Raw genomic sequence first — 18,880 nt, 5'->3', positions numbered from 1 at the left:
TGTATAAAAAATGCTTTCTCTCCAAGAAAAGATAACTAAAACATGCATGGTTGTAGAAAAACGAGTATGTACTCGATTATATTCTGCATCACCTGCGTTAAGTTTCTCTCTTTCTTTAGAAAACTAAAACATGCAAGGTCGTAGATAAAAGAATATGTACTCGATCGATCGTATATATTCTGCATCACCCGTGTAAACGCTTTTCTCTCTCTAGATACGCACCAAGTCGGATAAGGATCCCTATCACTTTTTAAAAAAATTGTAAATTTTTAAATTACATAATTTTATCCATTTCTAAACATAGAAACGCTTGAAAAATACTGCATACTACAAAAGTGGCAGGTTACGAATTGAGTATATTTTGAATGAAAAATATATATGCCAAAACACGAGATGCATGCAAGGCAGTGACATGTATCAACTTCTAATGAATATTTATTATTCATTATATATACATATTTTTTTTTTCAAACAACAGCTTAATCCGCTTAATCTTTCCCGTCAATATACTTGACCTAAGGAAAAGCGAAATGAATAATCCAATTTAGACGCCGCTATAGCCTGGACTATTCAATTCACTGGCCACCGGAGTGGTCGAAGTGAAAGTCGAAAGCGCCTCCTCATCAATATCCACCGTGTCGGCAGTTGGGAAAGCAGGTTGGTCGGCAGCTGAGCCAGTGAGCACTTGTTTCAACTTGGAAAACACATAAATCGCCACGTTCTTGGCGATGGCAGTAATGGCCATGGTGAAGATCGTAAGAACCGTGACCATGGCAAGGGTGCGACCGAGAGAGCTAAGAGAGTACTTATGTGGGCTTATGGCGGCGGGAGGAGCCGTCGGCGTGGGTGCGGTTTGGAGTGCCATATATAGCTTTGCCGTTGCCGTGGAGAAGGTAATGGCCGGTGGTTTGTTGGTCGCCTGGCAGTGGCAGATGTCGTGATGATACGACTAGTATATATAACATATATGAAGCAGATGACTGATAGTCTGGTAGGCCGTAGGAACCTTCCCCTGGTGTTTCGTACAATGATTAAGAGTTTGCTGACCATTGTAACAATCTATAATTTATATATATTAAATGAATAGTAAAAATTAAAACAATAAGTCAACGTAGATGCTTTTTAGAAAAGTGAGTAAATAAAGAGAAATGCTTGGTTGTACACTTTCATCTCACTTCTATCCCACTCTTGTCTACTTGGACCAATAATGTTAGAGATAGTGGAGAGAGTGTAGTGGGACCCATTTTTTTTAACAACATTATTGGTCCAAGTAGACAAAGGTGGGATAGGAGTGGGATGAGAGTGTACAACCAAGCATTTCTCGTAAATAAAATAATGAAAACCAAATGAAAGTAAAATCTTTTGGAGTAGGCAGCCAGGGGCGGACCCACACGCATGTATATTCGTCCCCCAAAAGTTTTGAAATTAATCTTAAAATTTGTAAATTTATAAATCTGTCCTAAAATAATTTTTTTTGTCCTCCCTAAAACATTTTTTCTACATTTTGACCCCTTTCATCTTGAAAGACAAAAATTCCCCTTGTTTCTACTACTGACGTCTGCCAGGACTAGCGGTATAGTATGACTCTATCATGTCATGATATTAATCGTGTAAACAATCTTCTCTCTCATTCTTTTCTCCTCTACTTTCTCAATTCTAGCTTTGGGTGGGGCCGTTTACTTCCGTATTGGAAATTGCTTCATATTTATAAATTCTTAACATGGTTTTCATTTTATGTAGTTTGATAATAGCTTTTCCTTTTGACTATAAATCTCTTATTTGTAGTCTTGATGTTTAGGATTCCGATTCAATCTTTCCTTTCTAATTTTAAGATTCCAAGTGAAGTGAAAGACTAATCTCTTATAGCTTCTTCTTTTTTTTTTTCTTTTTTTTTTTTTTTTATGGTACTCTTAATTTGGCATTTTGACAAGAATATATATATATATATATATATATATATATATATATATATATATTAATTCTATTACAGTATGGCACCAAGAACATATATATTTTTTAATTCTATTACAGTATGGCACCATCTTGTTCTTGTGACTAGCACTCTGCCAACATTATAGTAATTAGAAATTTAAAATATTATATGCTTAAGCTTCTCCATAAATAAATAAAGAATACCTTCAATAAGAATGGGCTGTAAAACCCTCGTTTTACAGCAACCAATTATAAGCGAACAACTCATAAAAACCAAAAAAATACAATAAACACAAAAATACTCAATCTTTTCCCTACTTTCTTCTCTAATCTCCCATGGATTGCCCAAAGAACGAGCAACCTGCAAACCACCCCAGCCGAACGCCACTGCCCCACCTCTCCTAGCTGAAAGCCACGCACCTCTCAATCTCCCAGAATCTCTCTCTGTCGCCGAAGGACCAGTTGATGGAGCTATGGCAGCAAAAATGAAATTTTGGGTGGAGGCAGGGACACCACTTCATGTGCGGTGGTGGATTGCAATGTGGTGAGGGGTTTATAGGTTTCTCTTTGTGGGTTTTGCAGTTTGGGTATCAACGGCAGCTGGGATTTGGGTATTGGCTTTGTTGGATTGAGGGTGGTGGAATGATTTCCAGATTAGAGGCTTGGGTGTTCGTCGTTGGTGGCTTGTTGGGTATCACAATGAAGGCTGCCCGACAAGGTAGTTCGGTGGACTGGTGCGGTGGGTCAGGGGTCAAGGAAAAGAAGAAAGTGCTGGCCGTGGTTGAGGGTGGCACCGACCGTAGTGAGGGTGGAGCCGACTGCTGCAGTCGTCGGTGGTTGAGGGTCGTGGGTGTTCATATCCATGAAGGGATTAGCTGCTTTCATCCTTTTTCTTTATGGTGGTTTTAGCTAACGTGGCAAAGTTTGAATGGAGGTTGTAAAATGGGAGTTTTACAGATGGTCCTTATAGAAGGGGCTCTCAAATAAATATTGTTACTTATTTCTCTTACTAGTAGCTGTTCGAATTATGACCATGTGCTTTCTAAGAGTTATCATTTTTTATGGACCATGTACTTTCTCAATTTCCATTTTATATATTTGATCAAATTCGTTCTGACTTTTTAAATGGGTTTGTCATTTAATCTTACATGCACATTGCAACATTGTTATGACTTGACTCTTATCATTGGTGTTGTTAGGGGTTTTGGGGGATCGATCTTGTTAAGAGAAAGAGTTTACGTCCAAAGGTTCCATTTTCTTGGACCCTATAAATTATTCTTAGTTTATTTTACTAGTAGTTTATACTATTGTGTGTTTGTGATATTATGAAAATTTGAAATTATAATTTCAAATCGAATGAGTACTTCGATGTAAAAAAATTATACAAGTTTTTTTATTGTTAGTGGTAATAAAAACTATAATAAATATCACTTCTTAGTAGTAATAAGAACTATAATGAAATTCTAACAAAAATCTTATACATCTATAAATTTTTTAGGTTAATTATTGATCCATAAATTTTTCTTAAAGTTAATAAAAATATGGACAAGCCAAAAACATTAGATTCATTCTACTGGAACTACAAAACAAACTTTTTTTTATCATGAAACTTATAAAAACTAGATTGCATAGTAGAATGGAAGATAGGTATCTTGCAGACCATATGGTAGTTTATATTGATAAAAAAATTTCTAAGAATCTCACTTCAGAGATGATAATGGATAAATTTTATTTCATTAGCGATCGTCATTGAGCATAACTTGAAGGAGAAGCTATGTTATTTTTTTGGATCTTTTTTTTTTTTTTAATCTTTTGTACATGTTTATTGAAAAATAGGAAATTTGTGTATTCCAAAGAAAAGTTCTCTTAATTTCTTCTAATATGATTTTATAGACATATAACTTTTGCATACATGACTTACGATTTAATATGGAATTAAATTTAAAGGCTTTTATATTTTTATTTTACATAAACACATACAAACACATGCATAGAAAAAAAAACTACATGTGTACTTATGTAGTTATGTATTTATATAAGTTAGTCCCCCTTAACAAAAATCCCTGAGTGCAATATAGAAAATTAAGTGGGTAAATAAAATAATAAAAACCAAATGACGGTAATACCTCTTGGAGTGCAACTGTATATCATCAATGGTGGCAAATAAATCTTAGTGATCTCCTCCTAAGACTGAAGAGAAGATGCTGCAACATGTTAAAAAGAGCCCTGAAAATGTTGCTCTCTGTCGAAACTGGGATTCAATTAGCCTTGATATGTTGGTTTAACATGCAGTGTTATTCTTTGTTGTGGTTAATAAAATATTCATTTATTATTGTTATTTTTTTTAAAAAAAAAAAAATACACTAACTTGTTGGAACCTACCAATATTAGAGGGATTTAGGATCGTCTACAATTATTTATCCGAATTTGAGAAAATTCGAGCAGGTGATTATGAGAGACTACTTATGACCCACTTAATTAGAAAAATGGTTAGGTAGCCCAATTTTTATTTAAAATATTAAGTACATATAAAAAATATCTCTGTATTTTTGTAAGGATATATTTGAAATTGTGTTAAAAAACTTAAAAAGTACATAAAAAGTTGTGTAAAATAAAAAAATAGTATGTTTGATAAAAGAACTCAATTTTTTATTTTATTTTTTTACTTTTTTGCTCTAAAAAATGTCAAAACGTATTTTGAAAAATCTTTAAGAAAGAAAAGCTCATTTAAACTATAAAGCTCTATTTTCTTTTTAACACAATTCCAAATATGCTCTATTTTTTATCCTTGTTGCCGTTGCGTTTTCGGCAAGCCAACAAAAACGGCAAAGCTAAAAACGACGACCGACATAAAAACCAAAGTTTCAATATAAAGCAAATATCCGCTGATTTTGGTACTCTTGGACCTTGGTTAATGGTTATTATACCTCGTATTTCATCTTTGTACTGCCCACTCTCACTATATATGGCCCAAATGGGCCTCTTTTCTACTGTTTATAATATGTGCTATTTTTTTTTTCTTTTTTCTTTTTTCTTCTTTTTTCCCTTTTTCTGAGCAATACATGCAAGGGGGGGAGTTTATGATATGTGCTTCATGGTACAAAATTCCCGATTATGATCCCATTTTTGTCTTTTTAATTTTTTCTTTAATAGTTAATGTTTGTAATGAGTATTAACAAAGAATCTTGCCTCAAGTAATAAAAAGGCCTTATGGTTCTTCAGGCCACTACACGTCCATCCCACCACAGAACTTGGGTTCGATTCTTGCCTCAAGTTAAAAAAAAGGCCTTGTGATTTAATTATAGAATATTAATTATCATCATCTAATTTAATTATGATGAAATTATCATAAAATATAATAATTATCATCATCTGATTTAAGTATTATTTATGTTATCAGTGAAGAACATAATATAAATTTAATTTTAAGAATTTTGAACTCTCAACTTAGGTTAAATCATGTCACTTTGAGGATTGAAGGAGTTTTGCGGTTCTTTGAGATAGCCCCAAAGGTTGTTTGTAATGCTAGGCCTTTGTTTTCTATTATTTTACCTGTTGTTAGCTAGCTCTCTGTTTTGATATTTCCATTACATAGCATTTTAGTTTTTTATTTTTGGAGAAAAAACTGAAAAGGGAGCAGTTTGTTCTCTTATATACATGTATGCTTATTATTTACTTACTAAATCTAAATTTAAGTTGATCTAAAAGAAAAGAAAAAAAAACAACCACAGCAACAAGGATGGAAATGAAGCAGGGGTTAAAAACAACCCTAGGTGCCAATGCCCTTTATATTGTGGGCTCAGAATGTAAGATGGAAAAAGATTACTAAAGCTCGGCCAGTTTTACTTGTCGATTGCGGATAGGATATTCTATTATTCTTTCGACTTTTTTTTTTTTTTTTTTTTCACTGAGACTCTAGTTTAATCTATTCTCTTTGTTATTTGGGTGAGATTATGAATTAGTGTGAAATTTATCTTTTTACTTCATTTTCTGTTGTTCTCTTTTCTCGGGCGTTGGTGACAGTGAGAGCCTACAAACTCAGCCACCCATCTCCCACCCTCCGGCCACCTAGAATTTTGTGTTTCTTCACTGCTCAGTATTCACCACCGAAGTATTTGGAGCCCATGTCTATTTACCCTGTCAGAGGGTTCTACATTCACTACAAAAATCACAACAATTGGACGCGTGTCTACAGTACTGATTACTGTAGACACGCGTCCAATTAGACACGTGTATCTTAATACACGTGTCTAATTGTACCGTGTCCACAAATGGACGCGTGTATGTAATACACATGTCAAACTGTCATTTTTTCCCAAATATAATTTTTTTTTTAATTAAATAGAATTTCAACAATTGGACACGCATATTTAATACACGTGTCAAACTGTTATTTTTTTTCAAATATAATTTTTTTTTGAATTAAATAGAATTTTAACAATTAGGGACGTGTATTTAAATACACGTCCCGGATTGTACACGTGCCCAATTGTTTGGCCAGAACGTGTATATGTGTTTTCTCCCGGTTATATGTGTTTTTTCCCGCTTATATATGTGTGTGTATATATATATATAATTTTTAAAATTCAAATAATATAATAATATAATAATAGATTAAATATATATATATATATATATAGATCGGAAATGGGTAGCAGAAACCCATTTCCGATCTGAATTCTTTCTCTCTCTCTCTCTCCCTCTCTCTCTCTCTCCCTCTCCGTCACAGCCGCACCGGCCAGCTTCCGGCCACCGCGCATCAACCCTTCCCGCCGGTGAGATGCCCTCTCTCCACCTCTCTCTGCTCGGTTCTCGGTACTCGGTCTCTCTCTCTCTACCTCTCTCTCTCTCCCTCTCCGTCACAGCCGCAGCGGCCAGCTTCCGGCCACTGCGCATCCGCCCTTCCCGCCGGTGAGCCGCCCTCTCCAGCTCTCTCTGCTCGGTTCTCGGTCTCTCTCTCTCTCTTCCTCTCTATCTCTTTCTCTCTCTCTTCCTCTCTATCTCTTTCTCTCTCTCTCTCTCTCTCTCTCTCTCTCTCTTTGTGTATCTCTCCCTATCTCTCTCTGCCTCTCTCTCAGTATCTCTATGTCTCTCTCTCTACTCTCTCTCTCTCTCTCCCTATCTCTCTCTGCCTCCCTCTCTCTCTGGATCTCTACGTCTCTCTCTCTCTAATAATGTACCGTCTCTCTCTGGATCTCTACGTCTCTCTCTCTCTAATAATGTACCGTTTGTTTTTTTTGTATTTTTGTCGTCGAAAATAATAAAATTTGGAAAAAAAAAACAAAAATTTATTAACCCAAATAAATTTAAATAAACAATAACAAAATTAAATTGGAAAAAAATTCTAAATTTAAGTTTTAAAAATTCAATTTGGATTTTTTTTTTTAAAAAAAAAACGTTTTGACACGTGTATTTAAATACACGTGTCAAAATGTGCAATTAGAGTCTTGTACATCTAACACGCGTAAGACGCGTGTCAAAATACTCGTGGCAAACATTTTGACACGTGTACAGTGCCGTACACGTGTCAAAATGCACATGGCAATTTGACAAAATTTTTGTAGTGATTTGATAGGTCCTTTCTTCCAGGATTCGCAGAGAGTATTATACAGAGCTAGGCTATCTAAATATTCGTGTGTGAAAATTCGTTTCTCCTTACGACTTCTTGAACAATAATCAAAGACAATTAAATAAACCATATATATATTGAATCCAATGGTTTATTTGCAGAGGGGAAAAAAAAAAAAAGTGTTGCACTAAAACATGCATGGTCGTAGACAAACGAATAGGTACTCGATTATGGTGGTGTTACGTAAAGATCGTTGATTTTAAATTTTTTTTTTTGAGTAGTAAAAAGTGATTAATGTAATATAAAGTATAAATAATTGTATGGAAAAGTAAAAAAAAAAAATTGTATTGTAGTAAATTTTTTTATTTGAATAATAATAAAAAATATTGATGTGATATAAAAAGTAAAAAAAGATTATACCGTTTTAAAGTTGATTATTTTTAAGAAAAGTGAAAATAAAGAAGGGCAATGGAGTGTTTGGCAGTATATACTATTGTGTATTTGTGATATTATGAAAATTTGAAATTATAATTTCAAATCGAATGGGTACTTTGATGTAAAAAAATTATTCAAGTTTTTTTATTGTTAGTGGTAATAAAAACTAGAATAAATATCACTTTTTAGTAGTAATAAGAACTATAATGAAATTCTAATAAAAAATTTTCAGGTTAATTCCTGGTCCATAAATTTTTCTTGAAGTTAATAAAAAAAATATGGGCTAGCAAAAAACACTTAGATTCGTTCTACTGCAACTACAAAACAAACTTTTCTATCATGAAACTTATAAAAACTAGATTGCGTAGTAATATGAAAGATAGGTATCTTGCAGACCATATGGTAGTTTATATTGAAAAAGAAATTGCTAAGAATTTCAAAATTTTATTCCATTAGTGATCGTTGTTGAGCATAACTTGAAGGAGAAGCTATGTTTTTTTTTTTTTTTTTTTTTTTTTGTACATGTTTATAGAAAAATAGGAAACTTGTGTATTCCAAAGAAAAGTTCTCTTGATTTCTTCTAAGATGATTTTATAGACATGTAACTTTTGTATACATGACTTACAATTTAATATGGAATTAAATTTAAGAGCTTTTATATTTTTATTTTACATAAACACATAAAAACACACACATAGAGAAAAATTACATTTGTATTTATGTAGTTATGTATTTATATAAGTTTTTCCCCCCCCCCCCCCCCCCTTTACAAAAATCCCTGAGTACAATTGTATTGAAAAGTGGGTAAATAAAATAATAAAAACCAAATGAAGGTAAGATCTCTTGGAGTGCAGCTGTATATAATCTGTGGTGGCAAATGAATCTTATTCGGCATGGTGATCTCCTCCTAAGGCTGAAGAGAAGAACCTGCAACATGTTCAACAGAGCCCTGAAAAAATTGCTCTCTGTCGAAACTGGGATTTAATTAGCCTTGATATGTTGGTTTAACATGCAGTACTGTTATTCTTTGTTGTGGTTAATGAAATATTCATTTATTAAAAAAAAAAAAAACTAGCTTGTTGGAACCTGTCAATATTGGGTAGCCCATTTTTATTTGAAATATTAAGTATATATAAAAAATATCTCCGTACTTTTGTAAGGATATGTTTGAAATTGCGTTAAGGAGCTTAAAAAGTACATAAAAAGCTGTGTAAAGTAAAAAATGGTTTGTTTGGTAAAAGAACTCATTTATTTTATTTTATTTTATTTTATTTTTTTGACTTTTTTGCTCTAAAAAATATCAAAACACATTTTTGAAAAATCTTTGAAAATGAAAAGCTCATAAGCTCTATTTTTTTTAACACAATTCCCAAATATGCTCTAAGTCGAGCTGTTGCGTTTTATCCTTGTTGCCGTTGCGTTTTCGACAAGCCAACCAAAACGGCAAAGCTAAAAACGACGACCGACATAAAAACCAAAGTTTCAATATAAAGGAAATGTCCGCTGATTTTGGTACTCTTGGTTATTATACCTCGTATATATTTCATCTTTGTACAGCCCACTCTCACTATATATGGCCCATATTGTAAACTCTTTTTTTCTTTTTCCTTTTTCTGAGGAATACATGGACAAGGGAGGAGGGGGGAGTTTATAACTTTATGATATGTGCTTAATGGTACAAAATTCCCGATTATGATCCCATTTTTGTCTTTTTTATTTTTTCTATTTTTTCTTTAATAGTTAATGTTTGTAACGAGTATAATCAAAGAAGCTTGCCTCAAGTATAAAAAAGGCCTTAAGGTTCTTCAGGCCACTATACATCCAGCCCACCACAGAACTTGGGTTCGATTTGGTTAGTCTGGGCCTTGAGCTGGGCCTATGGTTCGGGCACTACTAACAAGTATATATAGATGTTACAAACAATATCTCAAAAATATACATATTATCAAAATAGAAACAATCAATTTCGGCAAAGACATTTATATCTGTCTCTGTGTGTGTGTGTATTGACTTCGGCAAAGACATTATATCTGTGTGTGTGTGTACAGTCTCCCTTTTTAGTAAGTAGATTATTTGCTGGATTATACCCCGTGTGTGTGGAGTCTCCCTTTTTGGTATGTAGATTATTTGCTGGATTATGCCGCCATCTGATTTAATTATAGAATATTAATTATCATCATCTAATTTAATTATGATTAAATTATCATAAATATAAAATAATTATCATCATCTGATTTAATTATTATTTATGTTAAACATAAATTTAATTTTAAGAATTTTGAACTCTCAACTTAGGTTAAATCATGTCACTTTGAGGATTGAAGTAGTTCCGTGGTTCTTTAAGATAGCTCTAAAGATTGTTTGTAATGCGAGGCCTTTGTTTTCTATTATTTTACCTGATGTTAGCTCTCTATTTTGATATTTCCATTTCATAGCATTTTAGTTTTTTTTTTTTTTTTTTTTTTGTAGAAAAAATTGAAGGGAGCAGTTTGATCTCTTCTATACATGTTATGCTTATTATTTACTTACTAAATCTAAATTTAAGTTTGTTCCATTTCATAGCATTTTAGTTTTTTTGGTCAATGCAGCTGTAATTTAACATAGATGATGGACAATTTAGTGTCTTAGTTTTGTAGAAGAGAAAGATATACCTCCACGTACACATTTTATTTTTAAATTTATAAATTAAAATTTTTGAGACATATATTGAATTTTATAAATTTAATCGTTGATTTAAATCTTAGATATGGAAGGGAAATATATGTATCATTTCTCTTAGTAAGAATGCCAATTTTCTAATATCAACCCTGTATACAGAACTGACGTCCGTAAAAGTTTTCTGGGTGAGCTTTTGACTCTCCAAAAGTTTTCTGGAGGTACATATTTGATGGAAAAGAGGATAATGTATTCCACGGAAAGGAGTTTGATGGCACGGATGTAATATTTGTTACATATTTGATGGAAAGGAGAATGATGTATTCCACGGAAAGGAGTTTGATGGCACGGATGTAATATTTGTTGCATATTGATGGAAATGAGGATGATGTATTCTACGGAAAGGAGTTTGATGGCACGGATGTAATATTTGTTACATATTTGATGGAAAGGAGAATGATGTATTCCACGGAAAGGAATTTGATGGCACGGATGTAATATTTGTTACATATTTGATGGAAGAGAATAATGTATTCCACGGAAAGGAGTTTGATGGCATGGATGTAATATTTGTTACATAATTGATGGAAAGGAGGTAATATTTGTTACATATTCCACGGAAATGAGTTTGATGGCACGGATGTAATATTTGTTACATATTGATGGAAAGGAGGATGATGTATTCCACGGAAAGGAGTTTGATGGCACGGATGTAATATTTGTTACATATTTGATGGAAAGGAGGATGATGTATTTGATGGAAGAGAAATGATTCTTACACTCTTTGTTTACAACAACCGCACAATAATCTGACGTGGAAGGCTGTTTTTATTTTGTTTTTTCATTTTTCTTTTTTTGGCTTCAAAACCGGTTGGGAGGGGGAAATGAAATTTCATTTCCCCTCCAGCACAGCGCAGCCCCCCCCCCCCTCTCTCTCTCTCTCTCTGAAATCTCCTCCGTACAGTCGGTCGTGGGTAGTCTCCTTGTCGGCGCTGCTTCACCGGAGTTCTCTTCCTTCGTCGAAACCGATGCCCGCAGCCTCTCTCTCTCTGTAACGACCCACCCCCAATGACACAATATTGTCCGCTTTTGGCTCCCCAAACCAGACTTCCCAGGAGGTCACCCATCTTGGGATTGCTCTCGCATAAGCACGCTTAACTGCGGAGTTCTGATAAGTTCATGACCATCACGACTTTAAAACGCGTTGTGTCATAAATGGTGCATTTATACATATAAGCACATCCTCATTCCCGGGCGATGTGGGACGTCACAATCACCCCCTCTTTGGACCTATCATCCCTGCTGGCGTTCCTCATTGGGCTTGTGCACACTCCCACCATCTCAGGCTGGGCAATGGCCCTGATACCATTTGTAACGACCCACTCCCAATGACACAATATTGTCCGCTTTTGGCTCCCCAAACCAGACTTCCCAGGAGGTCACCCATCCTGGGATTGCTCTCGCAGAAGCACGCTTAACTGCGGAGTTCTGATAGGTTCATGGTCATCACGGCTTTAAAACGTGTTGTGTCATAAAGGGTGTATTTATACATATAAGCACATCCTCATTCCTGGGCGATATGGGACGTCACACTCTCTCTCTCTCTCCGGCAGTCCCTCCCTCCCTCTCTCTCTCTCTGGCCGGATCTGCCTCCTCCGTCCGTCGTCCCGGTCATCCCCTTCCCAGCGCCGCTTCACCGGAGTTCTGCCTCCTCCACCAAAAACCGCTGCCCCCCTCTCTCTCTCCCGCTCGCTCCGGTGCCGATCGTCCCCGTCCCTCTCAGTGGCTTCTCTCACGGCGGTCGGCCACCCTCCACCATCCTTCACAGGCGTTCTGTCTCCGGCAGTTTTGGCGGCCAGATCTATCTCCGGCGACACTAAAAACAAAGGTACTCTCTCTCTCTCTCTCTCTCCGTTGAGCTAACATTTTTATGGGTATAATGTTTTTCCATGTTTATAGATCTCACTGCCGTTCTCTGTCTCTCTCCACCGTCGTTCTTCTATACCAATGCCGTCTCCACCTCCGGTGACTCTCTTTATTTATTCTCTAATCGATGATAACTCCCAATTAGAAGTTACTTTACCTACTTTCATGATCTTATTAATTTAGGTTTTTTTTTTACTAAGATTTAGTTTCTTATTCTTTATTAATTTTTTTCAAAATTCATTATGTTGTATCTGTTGTTATAATGGGTTCTGGTTTAATTTCATGAAAGTTACCTTATTTTTGAATTAGTTCTTTGATTTTTGATAATTCTGAGCTTGTATATGTCGGGGCCGGTGACGACACATGCTTTAGTTTGGGCCTAGTTTAAGCATTTGCTGAATGTGCGGCTGTTGTAAACAAAGAGTGTAAGTATCATTTCTCTTGATAGAAAGGTTAGGTGGTAGCTCCTTTTTGCTTTGGTCGCTTTAATCCGTCTGACAATCCCTCCTCCACCCTCTTCTCTTATTTTCATTTTTGTCCAAAAAAAAAAAAAAAAATCAATTTCAAAACTTTGTTAATTTTTTTCCCTTTTTATATTACATTAAAATTTTTTTATTACTATTTAAATAAAAAAAACTCACTACAATATAATTTTTTTTTTATATATAAACTCTTTAAACTTTATATTACATTAATCATATTTTACTATCACTAAAAAAAAAAATTATTCCCCCAATATAATTACATTCTTTGTAACCTCGCCAAATTGTACTCACTAAAGTAGTTAAAAACTACTTTTTTATATTCCAGTGAACTTCTTTTTTAAAATTCTCTTACCAGCCTCACTATTTTAACTATTCACTATCACTATTTTATTTAAATAATTTTTTTTTTCAGATTTCTTTATTCTTTCTCTATTTAATCTTTTTATACAACAAGCTACAATATATTTTCATCTTGAGATTAGATTATTGCTAAGAAATTCACATAAGTTTTTATTTGCTTTTTAACCAAATTCAAGAAATAAAGAAAGATAAATGAAATAACCACAAAGTTTATGTCAGAAATAAATAAACCTTCATGTCCATGAAATAAGGACATCATCGTGTAAAAGAGATGAGAGATAGGAGAAGAAAATGAGAAAAAAAAAAAAAAAAATGTGATGATCATGTGATAAAGAAATGAGAAACAAAATTGGTGAGTGAATATTACTCATTAAAATTGGTGAGTATTTTCACTTATTAAAACTTGGTGAGGCTACAAAGATTCATATAAGAGCACTAGCAGCAAGATTCCCAACCATTTTTCTTATATTTAGGGAACAAAACTTCTTTTTACTTCCCTTTAAAAAAAACACCCCACAATAGACTTTTTTTATATTAAAATAATACAGAGAATGAATAGTAAACATGTATATATAAGAAATTACTATTCATTCTCAACTCTCTCATCTAAATATAGGACATATGTTGTGGAAGGTTTTTTTGATATTTTTCATAATTTTTTTTTTTTCTAAATATAATAATAGAAACAAATATAAAGTAACTGCCGCCACTACTATAAAGGAGAGGAGATTGTCAACGGGCCCAAAAATATTTCTGTGCGTGCGTGGTGGCATCATTGTAATATTTGAGCAAAGGCTCTTTTTTGTTATGGCCGCTTTTAGCTTATGCGTGGTGGCATCAATGTAATTTTATTTTGTCTTTTTTTATTTTTTTTATTTTTTCTATTTTTTCTATTTTTTTCTTTAATAGTTAATGTTTGTAACGAGTATAACCAAAGAAGCTTGCCTCAAGTAAAAAAAAATCATTATTATTATTATTATTAATTTTATGAAGTCATTTATTAAAATTACAATCGAGCTTTGGAGATTCTTGAAAGTAAACTTTATTTTTCTTCGACAGTAATTTTTTATTGACATATATTTTTCACACAAGCCAGAGAAAAAAAAAATCATAAAACATACGGATAATAAATTAAAATATAAGACTCTAAGAGATACATTTATTATTTTATTTACCCACTTTTCTAAGGCATCATGGATCCTGATCCCCTACCAAGTGGTATCAACAGTGGTATCAAATGAGTAATGATTCATTGCCACCTTTTTGTACAACTTTTCACTAGGGTTGGCAATTTTTGACACGACCCGCGAACCTGGCACGAACACGACACGAAAAAACCAGGTTTGAGTTTGTTATAATCGGGTTCGGATCATAATCGAGTCAACCCGATTATAATCGCGTTTGGCGGGTCAACCCGCGAGTTGACCCGCCAACACGATTATAACCCGATTACGCGGGTTGACCCGCTAACACGATTACCCGCCAACACGATTATAACCCGATTACGCGGGTTGACCCACCAACACGATTATAACTCGATTAAAAAAAAAAAAATTGAAGGTAAAAACTAAAATTGAAGATTGAAACATGTGAAAACAGTGAAATTGATACCAGGTCGGGTTGTGTCGGGTCGGGTAAGCGGATGACACGTTTATTAATCGTGCTTGTCGGGTCGTGTTCGGGTTACCTGATTATTAATCGGGTCACGTGTCACAACCCGGTTAATAATTGGGTCGGGTTCGTGTCAGACCCGTTTATGTAATCGGGTCAGTCGGGTTGACACGAACCCGACCCGTGAACCCGAATTGCCAACCATACTTTTCACCACATTACTTATGTAGCAAGGTAGTCCATCATCTTATTTTATTTTTAAAACTCAAAAAGTAATAGGAGACCACCTAACCACATAGGCAAAATGGTGAAAAGTTATATAAAAAAATGGCAATGAATCATTACTCGGTATCAAATTGACCCTTCTTAATAGTTAATTCCACGTTAACTGTCATCAGCAATCGACCTTGTCAACAAAAGTCAACAAGTTTGTGAACACGTGTGTTAAACTTGTTGGGATCCTTCACAAAGCAAAACAATTGAAAACAATTTGAAAAAAAAAAAAAAAAAAAAAATCAATTTGCCAAACAAAAACAATTTTCAGCCTGTTCTGATTGTCTGTCTACCGCTCAAGATAAATAAGTTCGAGCATCTGATATTTACGATACACTCTCAATCATATGATAATAACGTGATTTGCGGTTAACACAACATTTGTTTTGGTAATTTATTGCTAAAACCATACATTTTTTGGGCACGTTTCTTGAATCGTCAAGAGTTTATGCAACATATATAGATGATCAGCTTTGGGTTAAATTATAAACATTTCTAATTATTTTTGTTATTATCTTATTTATTTATACACAAATTAATACGACTTGATGCTGGAGCTGCTTCCAATGTCATCAACGGGCAACGGCAACGGGCCCAGTGATCAAAACGGTCCAAATTGTCAATTACCGTCAGAAGATGAAATCATCATCCATGATTGAGATGGTCAGGTTGAAAGTTTCCATTTATGGGAAAATAATAAAATTAAAGAAAAGAAAAAGAAAATAAAAGACAGACAGAGATAAATACAATACTCAATTTTGATAAATATAAATTCATATAAATAAATTTTTATACGCCCGAATGGATTGAAACAGTAACTGTAAAACAAGAAAAAAACAGAGACTCGAAGAACCGGAAGTCCGGAACAGCATCACGACGAAAACACATTAAACATTCATACTAATCAGACGATAGGAGAAAGGAAGTGAAGTATCCGCCGCAGACGGTTGCTTTGCCGGTCAGTTGCCTGCCGGCAAGACGGGCGAAAGCTCCACATGGATCTCTACGAGGTCCGCCGGAGGTGGACGTGGCAGTTGAACAATAGCTGGGGCAGCAGGTTCGGCAGCTACTTGTTGGTTACGCATGAAGTAGCTGACCAGCTTCGTAAGGACTACAGTGATGAACACCCCCAAGATCGTAACCAAAGCAGCCTTCGCGAGGTCGTACTCCAGGGAGCTCTGTGAGCTTATAGGGGCCGGAGGAGATGGAGCACTGTACCCTTCCATTCTTGTCGTTGAACTGGCTGGGCGAGGAGGTGATTTCAGGTTTCACAATATTGAGATTATATGTGATCTTACACACAATATTGAGGCAAGGGATTGTATAGGTGGAGTTGAAATGGCACTTCGTTTACAGGGTTTATATAGGCGTTTCTGTATTTTTATAGAACTGGGCACTTCGTTTGTTTTTATTACACACATTTCGTTTGTTTTTATTACTTCCTTGCCACCACTATCTGTCTTTTCGTTGCGTGATTCTGTATTTTTATAGAACTGGGCACTTCGTTTGTTTTTATTACTTCCTTGCCACCACTATCTGTCTTTTCGTTGCGTGATTCTGTATTTTTATAGAACTGGGCACTTTGTTTGTTTTTATTACTTCCTTGCCACCCGTTTCTGTATTTTCCTTACCACCACGCGTTTCTTTATTTTTATAGAACTGAGCACTTTGTTTGTTTTTATTACTTCCTTGCCACCCTTCCTTGATGAAAAACTGAATATTTTCTTTAACTGTTCCTCTTCCTTTGGAGTTGGCCCATTGGCTGAGTTTGGCCCACCAAGGGCTTTAATCCTTTTTTTTTTTTTAATATATAGGACGAAGAGAATAATACTTTTATTTGGGGTAAAAAGAAAACTTAAAAAAATTATTAAATTAGTTCATAGAGTTTGATCTTACAATATCAAACCTAGAGATCAATAATTTTTTTTTTTTTTAATACTAAGAATATGTAAGAGTCCTGAACTCTTTTTAGGAAACTAGAGGATTTTGAGATTAATTAAGAAAGAATTGAGAAGAATTAAGGAAGAATTGAGAGAGAATTCAAGAGAAAATCAGAGAGAAATGAAGAACATTCATATAGAAACTCTTGACAATTCGAGGAGCCAAGGAAAACCTCCAGTATCCAATTTGCAATCCACAAACTGAATGAAATGATCGACCCAAAGCCAACCTATTTAAACCGTTCCTATTCCCGCCCAAGCAACAGAATTACAAGAAGGAAAACGACAACTATACATGCAATTCCTTATTAAAACGACAACGTATTTACAATGGAACGCAACATTTAAACCAACTAGACTAGAAGCGTCCAGGTGTCAACAACTTCCAAGTGTCACCCATTCCTACCTCCAGCTCCCTCCAGCTGTCTTCCAGCTGTCCAGCAAGCCGGGTCATGTGACAATACCCTCCCCATTAAAGGACCTTGCCCACAAGGTGCGGGTAGGTGTCCTACAACGCATAAGCTGCCTCCCATGTTGCATCATCAGTAGATTGACCAGCCCAACGAACAAAGAACTCAATAAAGAGCCTATTGTTCCTGGGAGAAGAACGACGGTCTAAGATTTCAACAAGTTTAGGTTGAATAACACCTGCAGCATCAACTGGATGTAGCATTGTGATAGCAGTCACCTTAGAACCAAGCTTCGATTTCAATTGAGAGACATGGAATACTGGATGAATTCTAGAAGTAGGAGGTAAATCTAGCTCATAAGCTACTGAGCCAATTTTCCTCATAATAGTGAAGGGCCCGTAAAAACATGGAGAAAGCTTCAAGCCTTTCTAGGCACCACCGAATTCTGTCTATAAGGTTGGAGTCTCAAGTAAACCTGCTGTCCAACCTCGAGAGTTCTCTCGCTCCGTTTGAGATCAGCAAACCTCTTCATCCTCTGCTGGGCTTGCTGGAGGTTATGCTGCAAGAGAGTGAGTATTTGATCCCTCGTTTTCAACAACTCATCCACTGCATTAACCTGCGTAGTTCCTGGAACATAAGATAGAAGATGAGGAGGAGCCACACCATATATTGCCTCAAAGGGAGTCGTACGGATTGAGGCATGCCAGGTGGTGTTATACCAATACTCCGCCCAGGGGAGCCAATCAGTCTATTGCTTAGGCTTATCCTGAGTGAAGCAACACAGGTAATTCTCCAAACACTTGTTGACAATCTTTGTCTGGCCGTCTGATTGGTGGTGACAACTAGTACTCATGTTTAATTAAGAACCCTGCAGCTTAAAAAGCTCCTTCCAAAGGCACTGGTGAAGGTGGGATCTCTATCAGAGACAATGGAGGTTGGCATGCCATGCAGCTTGAAGACATTTGCAATGAAAACCTTAGCCACCGAAGTTGCTGAATAAGGGTGTGCAAAAGAGGAGAAATGACTATACTTAGATAGTCTATCTACGACCACCAAGATGACCGAGTGCCCATGTGAGCAAGGCAAACCTTCCACAAAATCCAGACTGATGTCAGTCCATACTTTGTTGGGAATGGGAAGCGGTTGAAGGAGGCCAGCAGGAGAGCAATTCTCATGCTTATTCTGCTGACAAGTAGGGCATTCCCGAATGAAAGTCTTTACATCTTTCTTCATACCCTTCAAACAAAAATCTTGGCGAGCTCGCTGCATTGTCCTTTCATAACC

The sequence above is a fragment of the Alnus glutinosa genome, chromosome 10, assembly GCF_958979055.1.
Source record: "Alnus glutinosa chromosome 10, dhAlnGlut1.1, whole genome shotgun sequence".
In the NCBI taxonomy this organism is placed as follows: Eukaryota; Viridiplantae; Streptophyta; class Magnoliopsida; order Fagales; family Betulaceae; genus Alnus; species Alnus glutinosa.
The sequence above is the reverse complement of the archived record's forward strand: the minus strand, read 5'-3'. Positions refer to the sequence as shown.